We start from the raw sequence: 9,224 nt of genomic DNA on the forward strand, positions 1-9,224 counted from the left end.
TCATTTGTGTATAAAAGGCAGCTGAAATATCAGAGTGTAAATACTCAACTTTTAATCATACAATAATTATATTTCATTACCAAGACAGGGCAGTTATATCAACTAATTGTATCATGATAATAGATTATTTAATACAAAAAGTTCCAGTGTAGCCATTGGTATAATGTATTTCTTTAAAGGAACCCATCTTTTATGGCATACTTTCACATCATCTGCTTCTAGTCTGTCCATCTCTCATTCCCAGATCCCATCGGTGTTCCTAAGGAGAATCAGGAAGGAGGTTTTCAACAAGGCCCAGGCCACTTTTTCAGACTTCATTGCCCGTATAACTGTGCTATCGACCTCCTCCCGGGTACGTCTCCTCATAGAGGTAGAACTTTTTTCCCTATCTGTCCTGGAGACAGGGACCATGGAAAAGTACTTCAATGGCTCCTTGGCTGCTGGTCTCAATAGACCATCGTCAGCTCGTACTGGAGCTGGCTTCTTCGTCGTCAGCAAGAAGGACACATCCCTGCACCCTTGCAATGACTACAGAACAGACTGTAAAGAACAAGTACACTCTTTCACTTATCTCCTTGGCTTTTAAGTTGCTAAAAGGAGCTTTTATATTTTCTGAACTGGATCGTCGTAATGCTTACCATTTGGTGAGAATCCAGGAGGGGGACGAGTGGAAGAAAGCCTTTAATACTTCTAGTGGACATTAATAGTACCTGGTCATGCATTTTGCTCTCACCAATGCCCCTGCTGTTTTCCAGGGGTTGGTAAACGATGTTCTCCGGGTTCTGCTCAATGTTGGTTTTTTTTATATCTGGATGACCTTCTCATTTTATTCCAAGTCGCCACAGGAGCAAGTGGTACAACTACGGCAAGTTATCCATGGACTTTTGGATGTACATGTGTGCCTCTCCCATGGACCTCTGCATTGGCAGGGGCCTTTGGTGGGTTAAAGTTATGTTTTACATCTGCTCCCATTCCCATATTCCCAGATCCGGCCCACCATTTAATGCCTCGTGTAGGGTACTGTTCTTTCGCAGTGGTCAGAAGCGGATCAAAAGGGTCACCCATGTGTCTTCCCCTCCCAAAAACTGTCCCTTGAGGAGAGAGGAATCATGACATTGGGAACCAGGAGTTGTTGACGGCAAACCTTGCACTGGAAGAGTGGAAACACTGGCTGGAGGGAGCGGAGCAGCTGTTTGTGGTCTGGACGGAAAAATAAAAAATATGTTTCGATGGAGACCACATTGCGCTGCCTCTCACTCAACCCTTACACCTACCTTTTTACTTGCGTGAGGTTACCTGCCGGACTATTTGTGGTTTACTCGTGTCATTCACTTCATTCGCGCTAAACATGCCAGAGAGGGGCGTGGCTTATCTCCGTTGAAACTGTTTCAATTCCGCCATCCCCCATGGAAGATATTACCACTATTTCTGTTTTATACTTGTGGAAATCCCACTAACGTCGGAACTTCAAACGCCCTCGTGTTTAGGTTCATAACATTACCCGTAGTCAAACACATTTCGTCGACTACGTCTGGATGACTGCCACTTCCAGCGCTACCAGAGTAGCAGCAACCAGTTAGATTCAACAACGGCAAGACTTCAGTGATAACGGGCAGAGCATCTCAACGCTGATTGGCTTTCGCAACACAGGGTCACACAAATTTGTAAGCAACATTTTCGTGATGCACCATTAGTGCCCGGTGGAAATTTGCATTATTCGTATCCATTCTCGGGTCTGTGCATTAAATCTACTCGCACGAAAGATTCGGAACACTTTTGGTGTGAGCACATTTCCTTAGACATTCTGAATGATTCTTTTGTCATTCTATACTCTGACATTTGTAATGAAATTTCATCCAACATTCTAGAGAAAACTATAATGCATACTATGAAATGTGTTAGATATTCTTTATGGCATTTTATACAATATTATTTTGCCTGACTAATGGCTATGAAATTTCATATAAAGACTCTACTATGACATATAAGACATTTTCCATGACATATTTGAATAGTAAACTCAACAGACATATTAACATGTGTCATACCATATGACATATCTTTCTGAAATTTCATGACATACTATACAACTAAATTTGAATTACATTTTATATTAAATGTTTTATGTAATACTATGATCATTTTTGACATTTTTATAGTATTCTAAAACATGACATATTTTTTTTAATTGTCATATGACATACTTTTAGAATTTTTTCATGGCATACAATGATAATTGTAATCACTTAATCAGGAGAGTGAATAATACGCTGCAGTCTGCCATTGTCCTTGGCAGTGGCTGCAGCGTACCAGACGGAGATGTGGGGCTTGAGGATGGACTCAATGATGGCAGTGAAGAAGTGCACCATCAAGTCTTTGGCAGATTTAATTTCTTCAGCTGCCTCAGGAACAACAACCTCTGCTGAGCCTTCTTTGTGATGAGCTGATGCTCTCACTTGAGGTCCTGGGTTATGGTGGAGCCCAGGAAGCGCAGGGACTTTCATTTCTTTTCATGACATCCTTATACAATACTGTGGTGTTTTTTATGACATAAAAATCCAATGACCAATTCATGACATACTATAAAACAAACTCGAAAACGCTTTAACACTAGATGTCATTTACCAGAACAAATGAAGATGGAGTAGCCAGGGACTGAACCACCGACCATCCTTAAGGAAGGCTGACCCACTCTACCTCTAAGCCACTACCTATACCTGTGACTTCAATTTAAGAAATACAATACTACACTACGGCACACAATACATTGACCATTTGTAGTCACATTATAGTAACGTAATACTATAATGTGATAAATGTTTTTACAAAATTTCCAATTTGAAATACATTGTATTTAACTTTATCTATGGCATTCTAAACAAAGAAAATTTTATGAAATTTTAATCACATTTCACATTTTTTGGATTATTTACTATAACATATTTTAAGGCATACTATACTGTAATATTTTGTATCACATTTTGATGGCATACTATAGTATTTTTTTCTTTACAGAATGTCATATCATACACGATACTATAACATTTGCAAGACATTTTACTGAACAAGACATTTTCTGTGAGTTTATTTTTGCATTATATGACTATTTTATGACATTCAAGTGACATACTTTACTCTGAAATGTTATGACCTTGCTTTGACATACGATATACTATGACATATTTGCATGACATCTTTTAAGGCATAAAACACTGTGATCCTTTTGTATGAAAATTCTTTGGCATAGCATTGTATGACTAATTTATGATATTTGAATAACATACAAACAAATAAAATATGTTCATGCCATCTTTTAAGGTACTGTAATATGTTATATTACATTTTAGGTCTTATAATTACATAATATACGATGATAATTTTAAAGAAATAAAATCTGACAATATACCGTGAAATGATTTTTTACATTTCGCTTGCCTTTTTTAAAGCATAATACATAACTACTATTTGACATTATAATGCCATATTCCAGTATTCAAGTACGTTTTTATTATTTATTTATTTCGAAATTTATATATGACTTTTATACATTTTATTGGCATTCTATACTAAGAAATGTTTCATGATATTATCCATTTATCATAATTAAAGACATTTTAATGACTTTTTGTAGGCATACGATTGTGTGACATTTTGCATACATTTTTACACACTATACTATGACATATTTTTTGTCATTTGTCATATTTCTGTTGAGCTTCATGGCATACTTTTCAATGACATTTTGTTTGTACATTTTGTAAGAAATCTTTTTGGGACATTTTTCATGACTATTACTACTATTCTATGACTTATTTATGACATTTTGTTGACATACTTATACTTTTTCAGGAAATTTCCTTTGACATATTATACATACTGTACTAGATATTTGATATCATTTTACTTGACATTTAACCCTCCTGTTATGTTCGTTTCTTACATACAGCCGTGATGTTCCCGGGTCAATTTGACCCGGTTAATGTTGAATCATCCAACAGTGGTCAGAAACCAAAAAATTCTAAAAACTCTAGTTTGTACCTCATCACCAACAACATTACGAACAATTAAATCAGTTTTTAGTGGAATTGAGTTATTTACCCCTCCATAGATCAGAGTTCAATCAGGAGCACTCACTCGTTTTAATGAGAAATACATGTTCAAACTATTTTTTAGGTACATTAAAAAAATCTAAATCTAAATTGCATTAGTCTACCATAACATGTATTTTCTACTAAATTGTATTTGCATTTTGTAAGTTTTTTTTTTTCATGGGGTGATGTAGATAAATACAGATGAGACACCTGTGCTGTTCAGGGTCATAATGACCCGCCCACTAAAATCAAGCCAAATGAGTCATAAAGGATTTGTATTGAAAGTAAACGTTAGTTATGTTTATTTTTAGTGTTAAGATGCATAAATTATATGATAAAAGATGACCAAAGGCCAGCACACAGTCATCCTCTTGGTGCAGTCGTATGTATCTGCAGAGTGTAATGTTGTAGGACTTCTCAGCAACCATTTTGTATGTTTGGCCCTCCCCTGATACGTGTGGGTGGAGTTTTCCCGCAGGGAAAAATAAAGGTTCCCGTCAAAATAGTATCTGTATTTCTCGCACAAGTGTGGTCGTTAGAAAGTGTGTGTGTGTGTGTCTGAGATTGGGATGAGACAGGGTGTGTGTCTCTCCCAGTCAGACAGACAGTATATTAGAAGTACTATACGACATATTTATTAGTTGAGACATGAAAGAAACCCTCACATTAGTGTCCCATGTCCAATAAAGGTGTATTTAGGGGGAAAGTTAGAAGATGATAAACATTATTTGTTCTGTAATGTGTGCTTCTCATGTAGGGTGATGGGCACACAGCAGGATAGAGATGGTTTCCATAACAACCACCTGATTCTTTTGTTTGAAGTTTGAAATGTGTACAACTTTATATATGGGGTTGTGAACGGGGTGTGTGTGTGCTGATATGTGTGTTTGTCTGTGCACGTGTGTGTTGGTGTGTGTGTTGGTGTGAGTATGTGTGTTGAAACTTGGTGGGAGGGAGTAAGAAAGACTGTCCTACATTTACAAAGAAAGAAATAGTCTAAACGTGACTCTTTTGGTGACTTTTAGCCTTCACTTTCAAGCCGGGTCAAATTGACCCGGGAACATCATCTCTGTTATATAAACCTGCAGGGGGGGGTTGCAAATACATGATATATTTTTTTTAAATGTTGATTACACTAAATAAGGTAAGCAGAAGAAGTTTTATACAGAAAAAGTACTTAGAAGTATTTTTCCTAGACTTTCAAACTTTGAAACGGGTCAATTTGACCCGCAACATAACAGGAGGGTTAAGGCGATCTATACTATTACTTTTGCATGATTGTGCATGTGCGTGGCTTCTGGCACCTGGCCTCATCTCCACACCTGCACGTCATGTCCAGCACCACATGTCTTCAATCACATCATCAGTTCCTTCCTGTTAAAACACCCCGGCTTCCCTCTCTCCAGTTGCCAGATTATTTCACCGTTTCCAGTTGCACTTAGACTCTCGGCCTCTCTAGAATTAGATTACTCTCGTTATATTGTGTTTTGACTTCCTACTAACCTCTGTTCCCTGTGCCTGCACTCCTGCTCAGCCGCCACCATCACACCGTTCTGCCTGCACTCACCTCCTGTCCTCCCATCTCATCAATGTTCCGTTAATAAACCTATTACCTTCACCCAACCGTGTAGTTTGTGCTTGGGTCTAGCCGAAACCGAACCCTCACATGTTATATACTATGAAACGTTTTTCCCAATTTCATATGACATGCTTTACTCCCACATATTAAATACTTTAAAAATGTGATGCCATTTCAATAACATCATTTACATTGAAAACATGTATGCCATTCTCTATGTTATAATATACTATGACTAAAAGAATGTAATAATTACATTGATTTTTTTCATATTAACAGTATACTTTGACATATTTCCTAAATTCCATATGATATACCATATTGTGACATTTTGAATACCTTTTTTTCTGGCATTCTATACTAACTTTTTAATAAAATTTGAATCACATACTATATTTAATTATTTCATTTAAAAGTATAGTATAAAAAAATGTCATACTATAGTATGTCAAATGACATTTTTTTAAACACGAGACAATGTTTTTACATTTTAATGGTAGACTATACTTTGACACTTTTAATGACACAACGTACTCTGTGTTACATGACATCTTTCATGGCATACTACAGGACTGTCTCAGAAAATTAGAATATTGTGATAAAGTTCTTTATTGTCTGTAATGCAATTAAAAAAACAAAAATGTCATGCATTCTGGATTCATTACAAATCAACTGAAATATTGCAAGCCTTTTATTCTTTTAATATTGCTGATTATGGCTTACAGCTTAAGAAAACTCTAAAATCCTATCTCATAAAATTTTAATATTTCCTCAGACCAAGTAAAAAAAAGATTTATAACAGCTGAGTGTTTGTCAAGGCTTAGGAAACCCTTGCAGGTGTTTCGAGTTAATTAGACAATTCAAGTGATTTGTTTAATACCCTACTAGTATACTTTTTCATGATATTCTAATATTTAGAGATAGGATATTTGAGTTTTCTTAAGCTGTAAGCCATAATCAGCAATAAATCAGAATAAAAGGCTTGCAATATTTCAGTTGATTTGTAATGAATCCAGAATGCATGACATTTTTGTTTTTTTAATTGCATTACAGAAAATAAAGAACTTCATCACAATATTCTAATTTTCTGAGACAGTCCTGTATACTATGACATTTTGGAAAACATTCTTTATGGCATACTTATGACATTTTAAATTATATATTGTATGGCAAACTATACTATGGGACATTTTGTTTGACATATTTTCATGCCATCCAAATAGTATGACATTTGTTATGCTCTGTTTTGAAAGAAAGAAATATACACTTATTTATCCCTTTGGGGAAATTCTTCTCTGCATTTGACTCATCCTTAGTCATTAAGGAGCAATGGGCTGCTGTTTTCCTGAAATGTCATTAGCAATACTTTACTGACGTCTTTAAGACATTTTAATGATGTACTCCACTACATACATGATATTTCTTCATCAAAATGTTGTGGCAATTTATACAATAACTTGTTTAATGATATTATTATGACATACTATCTTATGATTTATTTTGCATACTATTCTATGACTTATCTTTTATGGCTTCATGACATACTATTTAATACTTTCTTTGTCCCACTCTATAGTGTGACAATTTTTTTATTTAAATATGACATTTTAATGGCCTACACTGACTTTTTTTTATAACATATCCTAATGAAATGCTGTGCTATGACTTTTAACATGTTGTTTTATGGCAGACTAATACATACATATTTATGACTCTTTCATTGAACATTTTTTTATCCTGTAAAATGTATTAACAAAAAGAAAACGTTTCCACATCTGTGATCAATAAGGCAAGATGCACCGCAGTATACTATGCTTTTCCACTGCTGCACGTACAGACACGCACACACACACACACACACACACACATGCACACACACACGGACACAAGCAGGCACAGACGCAAACAAACATAAACGCCTCAGTCATGCACATTGAGAAATTGTGACCTATATGTATAACCTTTCTATTTTCAGCCAGCGTTGTGCCCCATTGAAACAACTTGTGGTGCAAGTGGTTTCTTGGGGGGGGGGGGGGGTCACTGGGATAGAATTGGCAGTGAGAGAAGGGGAGCCGGTAACTCTGTGGCACCGACCCGTCTCTCTGATCCAGTCCAGACTGTTTGCGACGTCACAGTGCGGTGTCCTACCCTCTTTCTCTAAAACACACGACCACAATCCCAAATAGCTCTAAATGCAGCTCTGTGGAGAACTCTTTTTTGGGCCCTGTTGTTGCTTTTTGAGCGTTTTACAGTAAGAGCAAAGGAATGGAACAAGCTCTACTTTGGCTTAGACTGATGAGCTTTGCCAGAGCCATTGCCCTGACAGCTTATGTATTCTGTTTTATGAGGCTTTAGAGTACAAAGCTGGCCAGCACTGATCGATAGTGTTTTTATGCAATTGTAGATGTTTTCTGCAGTTACAGTTTTACAGAGCTCAAGGTTGAGTCATGGGTCAATGTGCTGTTTTGAACAGGAGTAAGACTACTAACATTTGCACCAGAGTTCAAACTGAGGATTTTGTTTCACGGAGAGTAGAATGTGGTGTAAATGTATTACATCATTATGTGCAGCCGTATATATTGCAGTAGAACATTAGTTCTGCATTTTCCACTGCAGGAACATAATTAACAAAATATTTATGGATATACAAAGATGTTGCCAGAAGATCTGGCTTCAGCAGAGGTAGGTCGCCTTATATCAACCAGCTGCTTTGTTTTAGGAAAACAAAACATGGCACATAATCATCCAGAAGAACCTCTGAGAATGTTAAGGCAATGAAGAATAGAGTAAAACCACTTGCTATGCCTGGTGAACCGCTATCTTTATCCCACCTGGTCCATTCCTTATTATAATTATCACTTTTGCACGAATACATAAACACACAAAGACACACGCAGATGCAATCAGGTATTCAACGTGCGATAAATGCTTGAGGTATTTGCATATTTCAACATTAAATAAATATGAAACCATCAATGTTACCTTGGGGAAAACATTTCTGAAAACATTTATTTATGTTTGTTTTCTAAGGGTAGGAGACATTCAAAAAAATATGAGGGCAATATTTATACAGGCTGCTTTTTTTGTATGCATTGTATACATAAAGAATGGATGACACAGAGATGCTAAGGTTTACACCAGCTTAAAATATCTCCTGAGCACCTCCTTCCCTTAGTGGGTGTGCATTTGTGAAGCCACTAACTACCATTGCGGTGAATGCCTAATTGTGTGTGCAAAACCTAGATCATAACCTAATCACCCTGTGACCAGTCCAAAAGAAAAATGTGTTGTCTGCAGAAACTGTGCGGAGATATTTACACAGTTGCCAGCATTATCTATAAAACTGTAGGTGAGAGTGGAGAAGAGGGCAGAAGGAGAAATGTCTGGCAAGATCATATGTCCAAGCATTTTGTTTGAACATTTGGAAGTGTCTGTGCGTCTTCCTCCGAGTGTCATACATGTGCACCTGGGGGTGTCAGGTTTCCTCGGTCTTGTGAATCAGCCCGCTGTGCACCTGGAATTCTGTTTATGCTATTGCTGGAGGAGTTCTGCTG

Source organism: Pseudoliparis swirei, chromosome 9 (genome assembly GCF_029220125.1).
Source record: "Pseudoliparis swirei isolate HS2019 ecotype Mariana Trench chromosome 9, NWPU_hadal_v1, whole genome shotgun sequence".
Lineage (NCBI taxonomy): Eukaryota > Metazoa > Chordata > Actinopteri > Perciformes > Liparidae > Pseudoliparis > Pseudoliparis swirei.